The 23879-nt window shown below is 43.1% G+C and overlaps 1 pseudogene; it reads right to left on the bottom strand.

The window, feature by feature from the left end:
* Positions 1 to 20548: 20548 nt before the first annotated feature.
* LOC118651927 lies at positions 20549 to 22632 on the bottom strand (annotated as a pseudogene).
* Between the last annotated feature and the right edge of the window lie 1247 nt (positions 22633 to 23879).

Raw genomic sequence — 23879 nt, 5'->3', positions numbered from 1 at the left:
CCATCTGGCCTGATGTTTTTCTGTTGAGAAATCATTTGATAATCTAATGGGAGATCCCTTGTAGGTAACTCTCTGTCTCTCTCTTGCAGCCTTGAAGATTCTCTCTTTGTGGTTAACGTTTTCCATTGTAATTATGACACGTGTTGGTGTGGGTCTTTTTTGTTCATCTTGTTTGGGACTTTCTGTGCCTGTGTGACTTTTTTCTTGCCCAAATATGGGACATTTTCTGTCATTATTTTTTTAAATAGGTTGTCTAATTCTTGCTCTCTTCTTATCCTTTGGCACCCCTATTATATGGATGTTACTTTGTTTCATGTTGTCCCAAAGCTTTCTTAGGCTCTCTGTGTGCATTCTAATTTTTTTCTCCAATTGCTGTTTGTTTCTCTGCCCTGTCTTCTAACTCGCTAATTACATCCTTTGCTTCTTCTAGTCTACTGTTTAAACCTTCCAATGTGTTTTTATTATAGCTATATAATTCTTTATTTCCTCTTGGTACTTACATAAGTTGTTGATTTGCTCATCCATCCAGTTTAGGAACACTATGACTCTTACTGTGAATTCTTTTTCTGACATATTGCATGCCTCCATGACATCTAGGTCCTTTTCTGGCAATTCCTCCTTTTCTTTCCTTTTGGGGTTGTTTCTTTGTCTCCCAATTTTTGCTCTCACCAAAGGGTGTGGATGCCGAATCTCACCAAGACTGTGGATGAAGTGAGGGCTTGGTGGGAGGGTCACACACTCTAAGCCTCACCAAAGGGTCCAGTTGCTGAGTTGTGTGGGACCTGTGACTGAAGCAGAGGGTTGGCAGGAGGTAAGCATGCTCTGGGTCTCACAGGAGCCTGCAGCCTGAGTGGCTGGAGTCCTGGAGTCTGTGAGTCTGCAGATGAGGTAGAAGGTCTTTGGCCAGAATGGCTGTAGGGTCCAGGATGGTGTCTGAGGCCATTATGGGTGGTGGTGAGACTGGGATCCTAGTCACAGAAGTTCTCCTCTCCAAGATGGCATGCTTTCTGTGCCAGAGTCAGCCACCGTGGTAGCTTGCTGCAGTAGCAGGGCCTCCCCTTCTAGGAGAGCCCAGTCTTCCAGCTCCTGAGACTCCTGCAGGATCTGTCACACACACACACACACACACACACACACACACATCACACACATCCACACACTCCCCTTTTGCTCCCTCCCTCCTTCACACTCTCTCCCTCACTGCTGTCCTGCCAGCCACCATCTTGATCCCCCCACCCAGGGGGTTATATTTTATCTAAGATCCTATGTTAGAAGGCATAATGTGAAAGAAAATGTACAAATAAAGGTCTGTTATAGTTCACTCAGCGAGATAGACCACCGACAGGATTTAAATTTAAGAGCCTTTATTAAGCTGGCCAGCTGACTACAGTTACAGCATCCTGTCGAAGCAGAGGCTGAACTGCAGCACAGACTACAGGAGTTACATTTTATTATTAAATTTTGTGGAGGCCCAGAAACAAATGTGTCTTTCAAATTCTAGGCCCCCCAATATGGAGGAAACTCTCTTTATTTATACTTTTTCCAGTCTTTTGTCTCCCAAATTTGGAATGAGACTTCAGAGCCTTCTGAGAAAGAAGGCCTGCATGCTGGGAAGGGGCCATGAGACAATATCTCAAGGCCTGGCCTGATGTCAGTACCTTCCTATCTGTGTGTTTTAGGAACAGACAGCACAGCATGACCCGTCTGGCCAAAGTGCCAGATATGCAGCGCAGCACAGGTCTTGGAGGGTTTTAGGGATGGAAACAACTTTTTAAAGATGGAGGTTACAGAAGACTTTATAAGAGAATTAAGGCAAGGAAGAAAAAGATGTGGGCTGATTGTGTACTCTGAAGTTATAAGTCAGTGCTTGATATAACTTGGAATTTAATAAACTGACAGAATAACCAGCATAATACCTTCTAGGAAGATATTTCAAGCCAAGTTTAAGCACACATAATACTACACATCTCATAAAACTGCTTTAGGTATTAGGCATTAGTTAATAGAACATGTTTCCTGATATCAACCAGCTTAAAAATAGCACTCTTTTTGGTGCATAATCTGAAAATTATTGAAACTATAATAAAAACCCCCCCAAAAATCCTTCACATAACATGTGTACATCATCATTACATTGACTAAGAAAATCTGCAAAGCACCTGTGTTGGGTGCCACATCTTTCATTAAGATTAATATTTTTAGACATTTCAAAGGATCATAAAATCCAATCTGTGTTTTAAATTATGATTGAACTCAGCTGAAATAGATGCCTTCCAAGTGAGGTATGTGTAGAACTTTCTTTATATACTTAGAGACTCATTAGCTTACTAAATAGAACACAATGACCAAAGAAAATAAAGGCTTTGTGCAAGTTTTTCTAAGGATTTACATTTTCATATTTAAAAGGTTTTCTAGTTACAATTTCATAGATATCTAAACCTCCCTCAAGGCTAGGGGATGCAGATCTGTTGAAGAAAAGTGACCACTATAATGCATAGTGACCTCAAGCACTGGTAGGAGTAGAGAGGATACAGGTTGAGGAGAAACTGTTCAAGAGATTACTAAACCACCTATATAAATTACTAAATTAGAGGTACAGTGCTGCAGTCCAGACAGAAGACTGAGCAAAAGGTTGAGAATCTAAAAGCTCAGAAATAGAAGAGAAGGCATGGTCAATATGAGTAATACAATGTTAAGTCTGTGAACTGGGCCAATGAGTCAGAAGTTAATTCTACTGGATATCTATCACTTCTTCTTGGATTTGTCTGATTTAAAGACATGCAATAGGGTAGGGGGAGGAGGGCAATGGGGGGGGGGCGGATAAAGACACATATGTAATACCTTAATCAATAAAGAAAAAATAAAATAAAAAATAAAGACATGCAATAAAGACCAGAGAAATCACTGGTGTTAAGAAAAGCTGGTCAGTTGCCCAGCTTGTCTATGGTCAAACTAACACCAGACCAGAACGTTTTAATTAATTTAAAATTTTCCATTATCTGACTCTGTAGTCCCCACACTTAGCTTTTAAGTTACTTTAACTTAATTATCTATGCAGTTATCACTTTTGGGGGGAATCTAACTCTCTACCTGGCCTTTGTTTGGTAACCCATTCATTTTTCTTTAACCAGCTCAAACAGTAATTCTTTTTTTTTTTTTAATACATTTTATTGGTTTTTTACAGAGAGGAAGGGAGAGGGACAGAGAGCCAGAAACATCGATGAGAGAGAAACATCGATCAGCTGCCCCCCGCATGCCCCCCACTGGGGATGTGCCCGCAACCAAGGCACATGCCCCCGACCGGAATCGAACCCGGAACACCTCAGTCCACAGGCCAACGCTCTATCCACTGAGCCAAACCGGTTCTGGCACAAACAGTAATTCTTTTTAACTGGCTTAGATAACTTGAGTATTCCCATAAAATTTTATGTCAGTATGTCTCAAATTTCTGGTTCCATCAGAATCACTTTAAAAACATTAAATATGGAGTTCTCAGTCTCCCACCCATACTGAACAAAGCAGAATATCTGGATGCAGGACCACAAATTACATTTGTAGCAATTGCACAGGTGATTCTTATGTACATAAATGATTCTTATGTAATTATCTCTATGTATATCTGCCTCTATTTCAATTGAACATGCCTTTAGGGAAGAGTCAATGCTTTGGTCATCTTTGAATCCCTGGAATCTAGTTCAAAGTCTGGAACATGGTACACACTATATATATATATATATATATATATATATATATATATATATATATATATATATATATATTGATTGAGTTAATAGATGTTTAGCACTCAGTGATGTTTAGAACTCAATGCTGGCCACCACTTCTTGCCTGGACACCCCTCCACACCGAATCATGCTTTGACACCCTACTTTCTTTGTAGCCAGGAACTCCTTCCAATCAATGAAACTCTCCATCATTTGACATTTTTTTAATTAATTCTTTATTTTTCAGATTATTACATTTGTTCCTCTTTTTTTCCCCCATAACTCCCCTCCATCCAGTTCCCACCCCACCCCCCTCACTCACTCCCCACCCACTGTCCTCATCCATAGGTGCACGATTTTTGTCCAGTCTCTTCGCGCATCCCCCACACCCCTTTCCCCCCCAAGAATAGTCAGTCCACTCCCTTTCTATGCCCTTGATTCTCTTATATTCACCAGTTCATTCTGTTCATCAGATTATTCACTTGATTTTCAGATTCACTTGTTGATAGATGTGTATTTGTTGTTCAAAATTTGTATCTTTACCTTTTTCTTCTTCTTCCTCTTCTTAAAGGATACCTTTCAGCATTTCATATAATACTGGTTTGGTGCTGATGAACTCCTTTAGCTTTTTCTTATCTGTGAAGCTCTTTATCTGACCTTCAATTCTGAATGATAGCTTTGCTGGATAAAGTAATCTTGGTTGGAGGTCCTTGCTATTCATCACTTTGAATATTTCTTGCCACTCTCTTCTGGCCTGCAAAGTTTCTGTTGAGAAATCAGCTGACAGTCATATGGGTACTCCCTTGTAGGTAAATGACTTTCTTTCTCTTGCTGCTTTTAAGATTTTCTCTTTGTCTTTTGCTCTTGGCATTTTAATTATGATGTGTCTTGGTGTGGTCCTCTTTGGATTCCTTTTGTTTGGGGTTCTCTGCACTTCCTGGACTTGTAAGTCTATTTCTTTTACCAGGTGGGGGAAGTTTTCTGTAATTATTTCTTCAAATAGGTTTTCAATATCTTGGTCTCTCTCATCTTCTGGCACCCCTATAATTCGGATGTTGGTATGGTTGAAGCTGTCCCAGAGGCTCCTTACGCTACCTTGTATTTTTGGATTCTTTTTTCATTTTGCTTTTCTGGTTGAGTGTTTTTTGCTTCTTTGTATTTCAAATCGTTGACTTGATTCTTGCAATCCTCTAGTCTGCTGTTGGGAGCCTGTATAATATTCTTTATTTCAGTCAGTGTATGCTTAATTTCTAGTTGGTTCTTTATCACAACATTGAGGGTCTCATTAGATTTCTTGTAGATCTCATTAAGTTTATTGACAGTTTCTCGAAAATTATTGAAAGACCTTAAAAGTGTGGTTTTGAACTGTATAGCCAGTAGTTTGCTTTCCTCCATTTCTGTCATTTGTGTCCTGTTTCTTTGTCTCCACATTTTTTATGCTTCCCTGTGTTGATAAAGTGGTTTTCTGTGCTAAGTGTCCTCTAGGGCCCAGTGGTTCAGCCTCCCCAATTACCTGAGGAGGACACTGTCGGTGCACCCCCTTGTGGTCTTTGTGCACAGTCTTGTTGTAGTTAAGCCTTGATTGTTGTAGGTATCACTGGGAGGAATTGGCCTCCAGGCCAATTGGCTGTGAGAATCAGCTGTGTCTGCTGTGGGAGAACTTCTGTGCTGGAGACACCCCTTTGGGGCTAGACTTGCTTCAATGGGGCTTTGGTGCTCACTGAGTCTGCCCCATGAGTGTGTCCTTTATGTTTCCATGGAGCTGCAAACTGGATGGTCCCACTCTGACCTCTGGGTACACTGGCTCCTGGATCTCTAGGGAGGTGCTAATCTAGCTTCTGCCTGAGGCTATCCAGCAAAAGCCTCCCTGCAGGGCTTGGGTGGGGTGGGTCCCACAGGATCAACAGGGCGGGGCTAGCAGTTATGGCTGCTCTCAGTCTTGCTCTCAGAGGCTTTGCTTCTCAATGTCCCAGTTATCCCTGCAAGCCCCTTGGAGAGAAAGCTGCCCTCGAGTTCCGACAGCTGTCAGACAGTCCTGCTTCTCCCGTATGAGTCTGGGTCCCTAGAGACTCGCCCTGAACTGGAGCTCAGAGCCTGAGACTCCCTCCCAATTGAAAACAACAACCGCGCCCTCAGCCGCCAGCCCGCTCCACATGCACCTCCGCACCTTAGCATTTTACTTCCACACTGGGCCTCCTCTGAGTCTCGGTATGCTTTTCTCTCTCCTTCTAGTTGTAGAATTTCCACTCAGCCAGCCTTCCTGTGGTTCTGGGTGATGTCCGTTCCGTCTTTTAGTTGTATTTTTGAAGTGGTTGTTCGAGGCAGCAAACTCCGGTGTTTACTTATGCCGCCATCTTAGTTTTCTCCCATCATTTGACATTTTGTTATTTTTCTTTATTCATTTTAAAATATTGCTGGTAACTATGTTTCTATTTTTGCCCTGTTTATATAGCACACTTCTTATCAAATCATTAAGAATGTTTTATAAATATAAACTTAAATGACATTACTTTCATATAACATTATTTGTTCACAATTACATGTTACTACCTTAGACTCGTTAAAAGGGAGGCACTAGTCAAAAATAGTACCAACAATTTTAAGGTTCTTGATAAACATTTCAGAAAGGTTATTCATTCAAATATTCTAATATAATTTATAAATATAATGACATGATAATGAAAAATATTTTCAGATTTAAAAAGAATTAAACACATAGATTGTAAAGTTTGTTTACAAAAATAAACAAATAGCCCTGACTGGTTTGGCTCAGTGGATAGAGCGTTGGCCTGCGGACTGAAGGGTCCACGGTTCAAATCTGGTCAAGGGCATGTACCTTGGTTGCGGGCACATTCCCAGTAGGAGGTGTGCAGGAGGCAGCTGATCGATGTTTCTCTCTCATCGATGTTTCTAACTCTCTATCCCTCTCCCTTCCTCTCTGTAAAAAAATCAATAAAATATATATTTAAAAAATTAATAAAAATTAAAAAAATAAACAAATAGCCAGAAATTTTCTGAAAAAGAAAAGCAATGGATGGGTGTAGGGGAATTACTCTCTCTTTTTTTAAGAAAAGTTATCTTTATTGTTGAAAGTATTACAGATGTCCCCCTTTTTCCCCATTGACCCCCTATTTCCCACTCCTGTCCCCTCCCCAGGCCTTCACTGCATTATTGTCTGTCCATGGGTTATGCATATACTAGTGGCCTGGTGCACAAAATTCGTGCACATTAAAAGGAATTAATTGAAGGAAATATTTTAATATTGCTATTTTGTTTCCATCTCTCCATCCAGTCTCTCCCAGTCTCTGTCTCTCCTTGTTTTTCTCAGCAGTCCTCCAGGCCCCCTGCCTCCCTCTCTCCCTCTTCCTCTTTCCTATCTGGGAAGGGGTGGGGCTAGTGTAGGCAGCTCCACCTTCTGCCTGCCCTGGGGCCTCATTCTGAGAGAGGCTCTGAGAGCTAGCTGGGAGGGAGGGAAAGTAAGGGAGAAATGGCTGTGAGCTGGTGGGCACTGTGTGTGTCTGTGCGTGTGCAGTTGTGAGTGAGTGTGAGTGCCAGGCACTGTCTCTCCTGGTGCCCCTGCAGAGAGGCCTGTGCCGCGGGAGTCGTGGCGACCCAGGACTCACTGCCACTGAATGACTTGGGACACCTTGGGGAGGCAGTTTGAAGATATTGGGAGTCTCCAGAGGGAGGGCACCCTTCTCCATCCCTGCCTGTGGCTTTGGCTCCCCTGCTCATTTCTGAGCACCACACATGAGTTGGGGAGGGGTTGGTGAAACATTTCAGTTCCTGTCCTCCACAGGCCTCCCTTCCATCCAGGCCTCTTCAGGCCCAGTCTGTTTTGTTTCCATCTCTCCATCCCAGTCTCTCTAGTATCTGTCTCTCTTTGTGTTTCTCAGCATTTCTCCAGGCCTCCTTGCCTCCCTCTCTTCCTCCTAGATAAGAGATGTCTGGTGAGTGTGTCTTTGTGTGCGACTACAAAAGAGGATCTGCCAGACCTAGTCACACTTACCAGCAAGATCTAGGGCAAGAAAATCTGTTAGTATGTGCCCACTAACAGAACTGACCTACTGGACTGTGCCCACTTACCACTGTGTTCTTACCAGGCACCCATCCTGCTCCAGGTGTGGGGAAACCTGTACTAACCCGTGTCCCTGATTGAAAGTGTCTGAGATGGTTCTAATGTGTTTGGAAGTTTAAAAGGAAGTGACTCTAGGCCGAGGGCTGGGAGAGTTCAGCCAGTACCCAAAACTCTGGGGTGGCCACAACCCAGAGCTCCAGGGAGAATACAAACAGCTCCAGCCTTAATCCTATGTACGCCCTCGCTATCAAAAGATCTATCTTCTTCATTCTGGTCTCCCTAGTCTTTCAGCAATGAGGGACTTATATTTCCATTCCCCCCTACTTTAGTTAAGGCTACAATTTTACATCCACTGGTAAGGTAATCTTCTAGATAATACAGGTGTCTAGTATATTATTTACCTGGGAACATAGAGGGGCACTGCAAATAGTGCTGGAGGGCTTATTTTAGTCTCTTTTGTCCCCCCGCCTTTCCAGTTCTCTGCTCTACTTGCTTTTCTCATGAAAGAAAAAGCCCTCAACTCCAGGGCCTATAGGCACTCCTGCATATGGGAAGGTGTAAGCATCAGAAGCATGCTATGCCTCTCGAGCAGGGGTACTTTATTCTAGGTTTTCCTATAACTCTGGTAATGACTAAGACTTGCGCCGATTCCTACAACTCTGTCTAGATTCTTAAAATTCAAACCCTGGGAAGCTTGTAAAACTAATTTGTCCAAAAGATTATATATAAAACACACAATTTTCTTTTTGACAGACTGGAAAAGGACTAAACAGATCCCACATTACAGGGGGTGACCTTTTTTTCAGAGCCAAAAAATCCTTGTTCTCTGTTAGAGGGATGATGAGGCCTGGGCATGGAAGGAGATGGCAATGGTATTTAGAGGTGATATTCCCTGTGTGTGAGTAGGGCTTGTAACCTGGTGGAGACAAACTGAACAACAAGAATTATGACAAGTGGTCCTGTGAAAGGAAAAGTGTTTTAGCGTTCAATGATTCCAAGGATAAGGGTGGGAGAAAAGCAAGTATTAGTTTGGAGAGTTGTAGATCAACATCCAAGAAAACTAGACAAACTTAGGATTCAGTTCAATTCATATGTGTAAGATAAAACTTCTAAACAATTAATTGGAATCAAATCACTATTGTGTACTATAGAGTCTGTTAAAACATGATTTTTCTCCCTAAAATTACCCTTATTTTTATTAAAGACCAACTTATTTATTGTATTAAGTCTAGTTTTAATTTGGCCTGAAGGTTTGCATGAATACAAGAACAGTAATTGACTGTATAGGCTCTTTTAAAATCTGTTTTAGTGGATTCTCATAATAGAGCTTTAATGATCCCCTCAGGGCAAAGAAGTCAGCTTCCTAGCTGCCATCAGGCTTTCGTTTAATACCTGAAGATTTGGGATGCATTCCTCAAGTTGAGGTCCTCACAGATGTCTTGAGGTTCTTTTTTGTGCCATCTCTCAGGAAAGTAACCTTCTTTTCTTACCTGGAAAGACTGCCATGAACTATGTGACCAAGAGAGGTATCAGGCTGTTCTCCAAAGTGCTCACATTGGCTTTAAGTCTTCTGGTGACACCCGGAGTTCAGGCATGTCTCTCTCAGATATGACACCCCAGCAAAAGTCTTGGTTAATAAAACTATTATTGGAAACTGGTCTTATTGAACTCATGCAAAGAAATGCATTGCTATGACTTATTTATTGTGGATTGCCAAAATCCAGAGGGATTAAGTAGGGAGAAAAATATATATTTTACTAAATTGCCTTGTTTCCCTGTACTTGAAAAACAAAGTTCAAAAATTAGGAATACTTTTACCAAAAGTCATAAAACTGAATTTTGTCTTCTCACACAACTGAATTTATATGAGAGTCTTTGACTATATTGTGAAAAACCAATCAACTAAGGCAATAAAAGTATGTATCTCCATCGAAAAATCAAAGCAAGTAAAACTATACATCTGGCTCATGAAGTATAGATGGGCCTCCAGCCAATCCGAAAAGCAGTCTGGGTCGGGGTCCAAGGCATTATACAACCTCCTAAAATTGCTCTGTTGAATACTCTGGTACATATCAATTCTTAAGATTCCCTCTTATTTTGTTGTAGTCTTTTCAGAAATCATGAGACACCTGGCAACTTGACCTTGACAAGCCTTGAGACTACCAGCCTCTCTGCCTAGGGAGTAAAAGAGCTTTTTTCCCTTTTGCCTTCCGCCCTCCCTTTCTGTTGGGAGGTTTTTATTTTTAACCATTTGCTGTCTGTCCGTGGCTGAGGGAAATAATGGTTTGTTAGTTACAAATTGGCTGCAAATTGCCCACATAGTTTGGGTTTATTTTAATTTCTTTTAACATTTTTCCTTATAAACCTTTTTACAATTTTTAGAAATAATTAGTTTTTAAAATGCATCTCTATGTACCTTGTTTTTATTACCAAAATTACATAATTTCCAATTAATAATTTCTAGAAGTCTCATCAAACCTCAATAACCAGGAAAGCAAATAACCAGCATTTATTAGATTGACCTTTATGAACCTATTTTAAACATACTTAGTTTCAAAGCACATTCTCAACAAAGCAAAAGACATTATAACAGCTCTAAATCCACTTTACAGACTTTCAGCAATAAAGATAAAAGCAGGCCATCTAGCAATCAAAACTGAAATGAGTTAATTTGATTTGCACACGTGGATAAGTATTTCCTAGAAACTTGTGCCTTTAAAGATGGCCAGACTAGAATTTTGAAACAGGTACTTGTATTTCAAAGGTCCTAAGAACCACAGGGAGCACTGTAGAAAGTGCTGAAGGGCCTTAAGCATTGTTGTAAATTCAAACCCTGCAGTCCTCCTCCATTCTGTCTGGTGATCTAATGCCCTAATGTGTGGAAAATGCCCTGACCTACTTCTCCATCCTACTTTAAATATTCACCAGCACATGGTGTTGTGTGAACACCAGGTCAAGCTATGCCCCTCAGGCAAGGGCATTCCCTCCTTGGATCCAATAACATTCTATTGAAGGCCCAAATCCCTTCTTATCCCCACAAGGCCATTGCAAGGAGCTGGAAGAAATCAGGTCTGTGGGGGTCAGGTCCAAGGAGGCATTGAGGAGATGAAGGAATCCTCCATTCACACATGGCTGGACCTAACTGTAGTAGGGGACATCAAGAATGACAAATCGAGAAAGTAGGAGGAGAGAAACCAAGACGGCAGCATAGGTTAATGCCGGAGTTTACTGCCTCGAACAACCACTTCAAAAATACAACTAAAAGATGGAACGGACATCACCCAGAACCACAGGAAGGCTGGCTGAGTGGAAGTTCTACAACTAGAAAGAAAGAGAACAGCATACTGAGACTCAGAGGAGGAGCAGTGCTGAAGTCAAATACTAAGGTGTGGAGTGCATGCGGAGCAGCTGGCGGCTGAGGGTGTTGTTGTCTGTTTCAATTGGGAGGGAGTCTCAGACTCTGAGCTCCAGATCCAGGAGAGTCTCTAGGGACCCAGACTCAAATGGGAGAAGCGGGACTGTCTGGCTTCGGTCGGAACTTGAAGGCAGCTTTCTCTCCAAGGTTTGCAGCTGTTGCTGGGAGTCTGAGAGGCAGAACCCCTGGGGACAGGACTGAGAGCAGCCATAACTGCTCACTCCGCCTGCCCTGTAGATCCCCTGGGACCCGCCCCGGCCAAGCCCTGCACAGAGGCATTTGCCGATAGCCTCAGGCAAAGGTTAGATTAGCACCTCCCTAGAGGACAGAAGTTCTCTCACTGCAGACACAGCTGATTCTCACAGCCACTTGGCCTGAGGGCAAATCCCCCCTAGTATTACCTACAACAATCAAGGCTTAACTACAACAAGACTGCGCATAAAGACCACTAGGGGGTGCACCAAAAAAACACAAAAAAATTCGGAGACAAAGAAACAGGACGCAAATGTCAGAAATGGAAGATATATAGCTCAAAACCACACTTTTAAGGTCTTTCAATAATTTTCTAGAAACTGCTGATGAATGTAGTGAGATCCTCAAGAAATCTAATGAGACCCTCGGTGTTGTGATAAAGAACCAACTAGAAATTAAGCATACACTGACTGAAATAAAGAATATTATACAGACTCCCAACAGCAGACCAGAGGAGCGCAAAAATCAAGTCAAAGATTCGAAATGCAAGGAAGCAAAAAACACCCAACCAGAAAAGCAAAATGAAAAAAGAATCCAAAAATATGAAGATAGTGTAAGGAGCCTCTGGGACAACTTCAACCATACCAACATCAGAATTATAGGGGTGCCAGAGGATGAGAGAGAGCAAGATATTGAAAACCTATTTAAAGAAATAATGACAGAAAACTTCCCCTACATGGTAAAAGAAATAGACTTACAAGTCCAGGAAGCACACAGAGAACCCCAAACAAAAGGAATCCAAAGAGGACCACACCAAGACACATCATAATTAAAATGCCAAGAGCAAAAGACAAAGAGAGAATCTTAAAAGCAGCAAGAGAAAGAAACTCAGTTACCTACAAGGGAATATGCATAGGACTGTCAGCGGATTTCTCAACAGAAACTTTGCATGCCAGAAGGGAGTGGCAAGAAATATTCAAAGTGATGAATACCAAGAACCTACAACCAAGTTTGCTTTATCCAGCAATGCCGGGAGCCGGTCCATGCTTGCTGTTTCAAGGGACCTGGCATATATGGCATACTGTTCTTAATATGTTTGCTCACCTTCTTGGCACTATGTGTTTTAACCAAGGTCTCTGAGAAAGGTTGTTTCCCCAGGTAGGGATTTTCCCCTGAAGTTAGGGAGGGAATAAAACCTCTTAACTAAGTGCCAGGTGGGTAATTAATCACTTTAACTACGAACAATCATGCTTAAGCTACATAATCTTTACTCCCTGGAATGGAGATAAGAAACGCCCTAACCTTTGTAATAGAGATTGATAGGATTGAATCAACTGGTATAAATACAGATGTAATAAGACAGAGACTCAGAACTTAGAATACAGAACTTAGAATACGGAACCAAGAGAGACAGAACCAGAGAAGACAGAACCTACACAGAACCTACAGACAGAAGAACTTCACTGGAGAGAACATGGCAAAAGATCCTGGACTGAACCTGACTACAGAAATTGGCAAGAGAACCTGACTAGAACCTGGTGACTGAACCTGGCTGAAGAACCTAGCGAGGGAACATGGCTACAGAACCTGGCTGGAGAACCTGGAGAACCTAGCAAGAGAACATGGACACAGAACCTAGCTGGAGATCCTAAGCAGAACCTCTCTGGAGATCCAGACCACACCTTTGGGGACCCCTGGACCCGCTGGGGTTGGACCCCGGCACAGCAAAGCTATCATTCAGAATTGAAGGTCAGATAAAGAGCTTCACAGATAAGGAAAAGCTAAAGGAGTTCATCACCACCAAACCAGTATTATATGAAATGCTGAAAGGTATCCTTTAAGAAGAGGAAGAAGAAGAAAAAGGTAAAGATACAAATTATGAACAACAAATATGCATCTATCAACAAGTGAATCTAAGAATCAAGTGAATAAATAATCTGATGAACAGAATGAACTGGTGATTATAAGAGAATCAGGGATAGAAGGGGAATGGACTGACTATTCTTGGTGGGGGAAGGGGTGTGGGAGAGGCGGGAAGAGACTGGACAAAAATCGTGCACCTATGGATGAGGACAGTGGGTGGGGAGTGAGTGCGGAGGGTGGGGTGGGAACAGGGTGGAGGGGAGTTATGGGGGGGAAAAAGAGGAACAAATGTAATAATCTGAACAATAAAGTTTAATTAAAAAAAAATGACAGATCAACCAGCCTGGGCCAGGATCTGAAGAATTTAGCATTCCCTCACCCCCAACCTTTGGCAGGAGGAGGAAAAAGGCATGAAAGTTTGAGCAGATCTTTGGCAATAGAAATCCTAACAAGGGAACAGGCCAGGGTTGGGCTGTATGTAGTGGGTCCAAGTATGCTATTTATGAAGGGAACTCCCAGAGGCAGTGAAACCTCTGGTCATTTCCTCCTTTTGCGTGTCTCAGTTTCTTTCCCCAGCTGTCTAAAACAACCATGAGGACTCGGAGCACTGAGTGACCAGCTCTTTTGTGCACTCCCTGGACAGGTCAGAATTTAATCACGGTTGTATTCTCTAGTCCCTATGAGGCCCCCGCACGTCTTAGGGATTGACCCCAGACATCTCTGCGAGGTCATTACTCATAAGAACATTCTAGATTCTCAAACCAGAGGGAGGAATTTGCCTCTTTGATCTTCGGAGCCTGCATAAGGATCCAAGCACTCATTTAGTCATTGGTCAGACTTGGTCTTGCAACTGGCGGGAAGCCTACTGCTTTCTAATCCGGTCCAAAAGCCAGTTCATCCTTCCATGGGAGCCTTTTTATGTGGCAGCCACCCTAATGGATTTTAACTGGCTAACCCAAGCCTGCTTTTAAATGGCCCAAAAGCCTTAGACTGCATTTGGAAATTGAAAAAGAAAAGTTCCCCTTGGAGACAGCAACCTGATTTTGTGGCTGACAGACACCCAACAAGGCTTCCAAAATAACAAAGGAAACATCAAAAGAAGTGATAGGGTCAATAGGCTCACCATTTGATGGAGAGAGATTGATTCTCAGACTGAGCCATCAAAGGTAATAACTGAACCATGAGCCCAGGTTTTTTCCCAGGGTTGTGTCTCATGACACCAAAGAATGAGTTCCTTGGACCAGAAGATTTAAGCAAAAGTGTGGAAAATTTATTACAAGCAGATTCAGACTCCCCACACAGGGAGTGGGGCCCAATAATGGGCTGCCTGTGAAGCCTTGTACTCTAGGGGTATATATTTGCTACAAGCCTGCTCTATGTCTATCCATGTTGTCACCTAATTGATTTTCCCAAGTGTTCTTACCCAGCAACAGACCTGAATGTCCCTGCTTCTATGTATTCTTTCTTTGTTCCTATGCTGAAATTTCTCTGTTTCTATGCTGAACTTTCTCTGTTTCTATGTGTTTATACACTTTGTTGCTGCAGGCCCTCCCTTGTTTTCTCATGCCTCCCACTTTGAGTCCAGAAACATTTTATTATTTCTGCATGGTTGGTTCCTGTGATTAGGCTTGCTCAAACTGCCATGTCTGCCCCTGCCTATGTTCCACCCATCTTTGCTTTACACTGGACCCCTGCACTATATGCCTTCATTTCAAGTTAATCTTATCACCATTATTTAATAAACCAGTTTCTTAACTAAGGGCATTTAGGTAGTTTCTAATTCTTTATTATTAAAAACTAGAAGCCCAGTGCACGAATTCGTGCACTGGTGGAGTCTGGCCTGCCTGTCTCAATGGATACCGATTGTGGCCAGGCCAGCTCGGGGGAGGAGCCGTGGGAGGTTGGCCAGCCAGCCCCGCCCCTGATTGGGCAGGTTGGCTGACCGCAGTGGGTGTTATAGCAACTGGTTGTTCTGGTGGTTCTGGGGTTCCAGTCGCTGGTTTTTTATATATATAGACTAGTGGCCCGGTGCACAAAATTTGTGCACAGGTGCTGGGGTTCCCTCAGCCCAGCCTGCACCCTCTCTAATAGGGGAACCCTTGGGGGATGTCCGACTGCTGGTTTGGGCCCGATCCCTGGGATCCCCCTAACTGGCAGCTGGACATCCCTCTTGCAATCTGGGACCACTGGCTCCTAACTGCTCACCTGCCTACCAACCTGATCTCCCTAACTGCTCTCCCCTGCCAGCCTGATTGTCCTAACTGCTCTCCCCTGCCGGCTTGATCCCCCTAACTGCTCTCCCCTGCCGGCCTGATCGCCCCTAACCACCTCTGCCTCGGCCCCGCCACCATGGCTTTGTCTAAAAGGACATCCAGAAAGTTGTCTGGAAGTTGTTTGTTCTAATTAGCACATTACCCTTTTATTAGTATAGATTGATTTCAGAGAGAGAGGGAGATAGAAACATCAATGATGAGAGAGAATCATTGACTGACTGCCTCCTTCACACCCCACATTGGGGATCAAACACATAACTCAGGCATGTGCCCTGACCAGGAATTGAACTCTGGGCCCTTCAGTCCTCAAGCAGAGGCTCTATCCATTGAGCAACACTGGCCATGGATATACTTTCCCTTTCCACTAGGACGTGTTCTGTTTGCTGGAGCTGAAACACTGAAGCTGTCTCACTGGGGCAGAGTGGGGTGCAGTGGGTTGGAGTAGGTGAAGCCCCCTGAAAGCTGGAGTGGGGCCTTGTTTAACAGCTGGACTCTTTCATGGCTGTGCTGCCTCGCACTTGAATGGCCACACTGTTGGGCTGTGCTACTGTCAGTGGGAGTTTACACAACTGAACTGTCTGCACAGATAGCTTCCTCCTCACCACACCCCCAAGCTGGGGGTTCCTCTTAGGGTTGAAGTGACACTGACCACCCTTGGTTGATAGCCCAATCGGCCACTTTGGAAAGAAGTGGGGAATCCTGATTTTACGTGAATGCTCCAATTTCTTAAGTTGGAAACTAATGCGAATTTCAGATGTTTGGGCCAAACCAGAAAGGTAGTCAGGTCTGGTGTCCAGGCCACTGGGGGGCACTGGGCTCAGCACAGCTATAAAGGGACCCTAGGCATCTGGGCAGGTGAGGGGTTGGGGGTACGCTTCGGTAATTCCGATGTCACCCCACTTGGTTTTTTGGGGTTTTTTCCCCACTGATCACAATTTATTATAATCTGTTGGCAGCACAGATAGATATTAGTTACCAGAACTATGTCTTCATAGAAGTGGACAGTATGTAGCCATTCTATGGGGAACTGTGTGCACTTAAGCATCAGCATCATCTTTCAGTTTCTTTTTTTTGTTGTTAATGAAAATAAGCTTTATTACATCAAGTAGTAAATACATACAAAGATGCAAACACTATTAGTCACTGTCTTCCAGATGTTTGGATCCACTGATGGGAAAGGCAGAACTGAAATGTACATACATCCTTAGGGGAAATTTCAGGGGTCCTTGTCAGGCGAGGTTCAATAAATTGCTCTTTCTTCTGTATTTATAACTTGTGCATTTTAAAGATTGACTTCAACGTACTAATAGTCATGCAAATGCTTAAGCAAAAAAAAAAAGTTACATTGAAAAGAATTTATACTGTGTGGTGAATGGGCACTGGCTACTAAAGCGCTGCCTCAGAACTCACTGAAACAAACCCTCAGAGTTGGATCAGCTCAGAAGAGAAACATAAAGAACCATGTGAGTAACAGAAACATATCCAGAAGAGAAACACATATCTGGGAGGCCAACTACAGTTTGCTGTGATAGGTAACTGACATGCATCATGTAAATCAATGATTAAAAAAAACACACAAAATGCCCTGGGTAGTTCCTAACTAATATGTAAATCTAATAACTGCAAAAATCTCTTCTCCATCTCAGCGAGGGGAGATTCAGAGCCTGATGAACCACGGGAGGGGCACGGGGAGGAGAAACCAAGCTGTTACCATTTTGAAACCAAGTTTCATCTGAAGGGGGTGCAAGCATGAGCTGTCACTTCTTGGAAAAAGAGGGAAAGCCTTTCACACTGACTTAGGGGCTAGTAGGACCTGGTGTTCCGCTCCATCTTGTCCAAGCACTCCCGAACCAGCCCTGTCGTGTGGATGATGCCTCGTTTCAGTCTCTCCATCGCGCTCTTGCTGCCCGCTTATGTGAGTCAAATCTCCTTCTCTAGTTCTTCGATGATGACCAGCGGCTCAGTATATTTGTTCTAGGGCACCTGGCTTTTCCCTGTTCCCTGCGTGTTAGAGATGGTGGTCCTAGTCACTCAGAGGCCTTGATGGAGGTGGCGGGCATGTGCATGGTCAAGTTCGGTTTGTAAGACATCCCCCCCCCTCCCGCCTCTCGCTGCAGGGCGCAGGCCCCATGAGAGGGCATCGGCAGCGGTGGCGAGGTGGGCCTGGGGTCTGTGTGCCTGTCTGTGCACCTGCCCAGCTCCCGCACACTTTTTGTTGTTGACAGCTCGGGCGCACTGACAAATATGGCTGTCCCCTCACCCTGACACTGCTGCAGTATCATGATCTTTCAGTTTATTGATGTTCTGCTTGTGCTGCTCAATTTCTTTCTGCAGACGCTCAATCTCCTTTTTATGATGAATGATCTCTTCTTCATGTTGTTTCTTCAAGGCTTTCAGCTGTTCTTTAATCCGCTCTGGGAAGTATCCTTCCTCTTCAGCCTTCTCTTTTTTTGTGAAGGTCCCCATGGCTTCCCTGATTGAGCCTGCCTTGCAGCTGAAATTATCTGACCATTGCAGCCAAAGCCTCTGGCTTGCATGGCCCTCACCCCCCACACTTCAAGCCACAGATGTGCCACTGACGCAGAGACTGCCCTGGTTGTCAGTGCCGCGCAGTTCCGGACCACCCCACTTAGTTTTAAATGCAAACCTTCCTTGGACAGGCCTTGAAGGTCTTTTTTCCACAGCAATCACGGAGTAGCAAGCCAGCCAGCACCCACGGGGTCAGGGGTGCTGGCTGGCCTGCGCAGCGGCTCTCTCTGCCTCCGATCGCCATGGCTATCACAGGGAAGCAGGCCAGCCAGCACCCACGGCCCCAGGGGTCCGGGGGTGCCAGCTGGCCGGCGCCAGGGCTCTCTCTGTCCCCAATTGCCATGTTGATCACTGGGTAGCAGGCCAGTCAGCACCCCCGGCCCCGGGGGTCCCAGGGTGCCAGCTGGCCTGCGCCAGGGCTCTCTCTGCTCCCGATCACCATGGCGATCACAGGGAAGCAGGCCAGTGGCTCTCTCTGCCTCCAATCCACAATGCAATCACTGATCACCGGCTGCCTTTGCCTGCCCCCCACCTCTTGCCTGCTGCCTGGGTTTCTGATCCCTTTGGCCTCCCAGCATTGCGGCTATGTATGCAAATTAACCGCCATCTTTGTTGGCGGTTAACGGCCATCTTGGCTGGCAGTTAATTTGCATATCGCCCTGATTAGCCAATGGGAAGTGTAGCGGAGGTACGGCTAATTACCATGTTTCTCTATTTTTAGATAGGATGCTTCACTACAATCCTATGTATATGTATATGTATGCATGTAAACATGATACATATTAATATTGCACATATGTGAATATGTTCTAGAAATGGACATTTTCAGCCCATTTGAAAATTTTCTCTCATTTAGCACTTCAATGTTAATGTTCCTCATTTAGATTCATATATAATGATGCATTAATTCTTTGAAAATTCTTCCAAGGTTCTAGTTTTTTAAAGATAGTACAAAGTTACAATAAAGACTAAAAGAAGTCTGTTTCGGTGTCTTTTTAACACCCTTTGTATTTCTGTGGTGTCATTTGTGACTTCACCTCTTTCATTTCTGATTTTGTTTATTTGGGTCCTCTCTCTTTGTTTCTTGATGAGCCTGATTAGAGATTCATCAATCTTGTTTATCCTTTTAAAGAGCCAGCTCTTGATTCTATTGATCTTTTGTATTGTTTTTCTGTGGGGATTTTTGGTGTGGGTTTGTTTTTTTTTTTTTTTGGTGTTTTGTTTTGTTTGTTTGTTTGTTTGTTTTGTCTCTATGTCATTTATTTCTGCTCTGATCATTATTATACCCTTCATTTTACTTACCCTGGGCTTTTCTTGTTGCTCTCTTTCTAGTTCTTTAAGTTATAGGGTTAGATAACTTATTGCCAGTTTTTCTTGTTTTTTTGAAGTAGGCCTGTAGTGCTAGTGTGAACTTCCCTCTCAGGCGTGCTTTCATTGTGTCCCACACATTTTGAATTGTTGTGTTTTCATTTTTATTTGTTTCCAGAATGTTCTTTATTTCTTCTTTGATCTATTTGATAATCCGTTCATTGTTTAATAGCATGCTATTTAGCCTACATGTGTTTGATTGTTTTTATTGTAGTGGATTTCTAATTTTATGCCACTGTGATCTGAAAAGATGATTTCTACCTTCTTGAATTTGTAGAGACTTAGTCTGTGTCCTACCATGTGGTCTGTCTTTGAAAATGTCCCATGTGAACTTGAGAAGAATGTGTATTCTGTAGCTTTGGGGTGAAATGTTCTGAAGATGTCAATTAATTCTGTTGGCCCTGACTGGTTTGGCTCAGTGTTTAAAGCATTGGCCTGCAGACTGAAGGGTCCAAGGTTCGATTCCACGCAAGGGCATATACCTTGGTTGTGGGCACATCTCCAGTAGGCAGTGTGCAGGAGGTAGTTGATTGATGTTTCTCTCTCATTGATGTTTCTAGCTCTTTATCCCTCTCCCTTCCTCTCTGTAAAAAACCAATAAAATACATTTTTTAAAAAATTAATTCTATCAGATCTAGTGGGTTTTTAGGATTGCTGTTTCTTTGCTGATTTTTTTGTCTAGAGGATTTATCCAGTGGTGTCAATGAGGTATTAAAGTCCACTGCTATGATTGTATTGCTGTTGATCTCTTCCTTGATACCTTCCAGAAGTTTTTTTATGTATTTGTGTGCTCCTGTATTTGGTGCATATATGTTTACCAGAGTTATATCTTCTTGTTTAATTGCTCCCCTTAGTATTATGAAGTGGCCTTCCTTATCTTTTTTTTTTCATTGACAGCAGGTTGGATATTTATTATTGTTGTGCCCCTCCCCCCGCTTTTGTACTATAATCAAAGCCGAGTGATCTATTAACAACTGGCACCGATGCTCCACATCCGAGTGTGCAAGGGAAACATGCCTGTTTCCTGATCCTAACAGAAGACACCAGGCCATCTCCCTGGTCTGTTCGCCAGAAAGAAAAAACAAGAAGGTGCTTGGTGGCAGGGCGGGTGGGGCTGCCCTCAGTTGGAGTCCATCGTGAACAGCTGGATGTCCTGCGGGCTCCAGTACAGGCTGGGGACAGAGTTGTACACCAGGGACCAGACATAGGGGATGAAGAACTTCTTGGGCTGCTCCTCTTCCACATACTTGAATTTCAATTCCTGAAACTTCTTCAGCCTGTCTTTCGAAAGAGCAACAATTCCTTGCTTGATGATTTCCAGGACCCATTCCACCGAGAGCTCAGCTCCAGCCTGTAGCAACCTGGAGCTGAAGAAGGTGATCATCAGATGAATATTTTGCATTATATCCTGAAATGAAGGATGAGTTTGGAATTGCTCAAAGAGATCTCATTTGTAAAGCAGTGCATACACCAGGTTTGGGTTGTGGTGAAGAGTAGTTGCCAGGCAGGAATTGATGACCTCTAACATCATTCGAATCACTTCCTCGATGACATTTAGGTCTTGTGCATAATCTGGTAGAGAAACATCATTGGAACTTAGCGAACCTCTCAAGGACTGTGTAGCTTGTTCCAGAACTTTGTTGTGTTTTTTTAGACAGCAGGGAAAACAAACTGATGATCCTCTGGGCAGCATACTGATGGAGAGAACAGAACTGGGCTGACATATTTGCTAAAGCTGCCAAACAATTTGTGTGAAGGTACTTCTCTCCTGTCCTTGTCATGTTGTACTGAATGGTTCTTATTACGACCAGTATTAGGAGACTCCCCAGTGAAATTTCTGTTAAAACCCGTACTGAATACCAAGTAATATTTTTTAATATCACTTCGTGAATGGACCTATTGAAGCCATCATCTTCTGTAAGGATAAACAATATTATAAGTGCCATATAAACGTGGTGTGAGTTTTTTTCTTCAACATGATACAGAATCTCAAGAATTGGTAAAACAAGATTTTACATATCTGTGCGAGCCAACATGTACGTTCTAATATTACTACTCTGATGAAGCAATGTATACAATAGGAGAGTTGCCTGATCAGACGTCTGCTGCTCACAGAGAGTCATGTACAAACTGTTAAAATTAATCTGGAAAGCATGTGGAATTGATGAGGGGAAAGGACTGTTATCTTGTGTGTTCTTGAAGGATATGATGGCCTGTCTGTAGGGGTTTGGGGCTTCTGCAGCATCTGTCAGGTTGGCCAGCACCAGCAAGAGCAGGAGACTGGTTGGCAAGAGGGGAAGAAAGTGTCGCCGTGTTGGCCGCTTTGCTTCCCATGCCACCCAGGGTGAAGACAGTCCAGAGTCCAGTTGCTACACCTGATGCAAGTCCATACAGCAGTCCTCCCCCATCTGACTGCTGAGGGAAAACATGGGCGCCTGGAGGAGGTGGCTTTTCTTGTCTGATGAAGTTATACAATAAAGTTTTCACAAGTTTGCTGGTGTATGGAAGACATCGACCTCGCATCAAATACTTGTGACTAATGCTCTGTCGCAAAACTTCCTTGTGATATAGTTGGCAGGAAAGGAAAACAACCATTGTTGATAAAGCTTCCACTGATATTTCATATGTAAGGTCTATGAGTGGAATAATAGTGATTAACTGCATCAAACAGCAGACTAATTCTTCCAAAAGATCTTCTGAGTCAGAACTGTAACTGCCAGATTTTTCTTCATAAGTAAAATGAAGTTGTCATTCCTCTTCTGACATCTCACAGATGAACACTTTCAGCAAATAACAAATAATAAACAAAGCATTGTCTGTCTGCCAAATGGAGATGTGATTCCGTCATTCTGCTGAAAGTTTTAGTTCTTTGGTTCTAGAAAGGAAGACCTTAATCAATGCACCAAGGTTTCCTGTTCGAGGATTGTTTTCAACTAAAGACCTGCAGACTGAAATAGTTGCCTCCTCCAAGAGGCAGTACTGCTGGTTGGTGCAGGGAAAGAAAATGAGAGAAGCTGATTCCAGAACGGGTCATTCTCAGAGACAGATTCTGTGCCTGATAACTTTTTTAAGTACTCATTTTTAAGAAGATCACCAATTCTGCTGCTGTTTGATCCCATCTTCTAATCTGGTAGACAACTTGTCCTTAAACCTTCATTTCCACAAGACAACCTGTCTCAGCCGGCAGGGAGATCTGCTTCCAACTCAGGGACAAGAGAGTGGCAGAGGCCTCCATATTTCCACATCTCTGCAACTCTGGCTCCGGCTCAGCTCCCACCCCGGCCGCGTCAGTCCCTTATCTCTTTTTATGGCCTTCACATTGAGGTCTATTTTGTCAGATATAAGTATTGCAACCACATTTTTTTTTTTTGCCTGAAAATATTTTTCCAACCCTTCACTTTCAGTCTGTGTGAGTCCTTTTTTCTGAGGTTAATCTCTTGTAGACATCATATATATGGGTAATGTTTTCTTATCCATTCAGCTACCCTGTCTTTTTATTGGAGCACTTAATCCATTTAGGTTTAAGGTTATTATTGATAGGTACTTGTTTTTTGCCATTTTTATTCTTTATGACTGTGCTCCTTCTCCCCATTCTATTTCACCTTTTTACAGCAGTTCCTTTAGCATGTCTTGCATTACTGGCTTGGTGGAAATAAACTCCCTTAGCTTTTTTTTACTGTGAATTTTCTGGTTTCACCTTCAATTTTGAATGATAACCTTGCTGGATAGAGTATTCTTGGATTCAATCCCTTGCTTTACATCACTTTGTATACTTCATTCCATTCCCTTTTGGCCTGATGTGTTTCTGTTGAAAAATAGGTTGATAGTCTCAGGGGTCCTCAAACTTTTTAAACAGGGGGCCAGTTCACTGTCCCTCAGACCGTTGGAGGGCCAGACTATAGTTTAAAAAAAAACTATGAACAAATTCCTATGCACACTGCACATACCTTATTTTGAAGTAAAAAAACAAAACAGGAACAAATACAATATTAGTATTTCCCTGTGGCCCGTGGGCCGTAGTTTGAGGACCCCTGGTCTAATGGGAGATCCCTTCTAGGTAACATTCTCTCTCTCTCTGGCAGCCTTTTTTTAAAAAAATTAAATCTTTATTGTTCAGATTATTACAGTTTTTCCTCTTTTTTCCCCCCATAGCTCCCCTCCACCAGGTTCCCAACCCACCCCACACTGTCCTCATCCATAGGTGTACGATTTTTGTCCAGTCTCTTCCCAAACCCCCCACCCCTCTTCCCCCCCCCCCCCGAGAATAGTCAGTCCACTACCTTTCTATGCCCCTGATTCTATTATATAAACCGGTTTATTCTGTTCATCAGATTATCTATTCACTTGATTTTTAGATTCACTTGTTGATAGATGTGTGTTTGTTGTTCATAATTGGTATCTTTACCTTTTTCTTCTTCTTCCTCTTCTTAAAGGATACC

This window comes from Myotis myotis, unplaced genomic scaffold (assembly GCF_014108235.1).
Source record: "Myotis myotis isolate mMyoMyo1 unplaced genomic scaffold, mMyoMyo1.p scaffold_m19_p_3, whole genome shotgun sequence".
Lineage (NCBI taxonomy): Eukaryota > Metazoa > Chordata > Mammalia > Chiroptera > Vespertilionidae > Myotis > Myotis myotis.
Note: the sequence above shows the minus strand (reverse complement) of the source record. Positions and strands in the feature narration are given on the sequence as shown.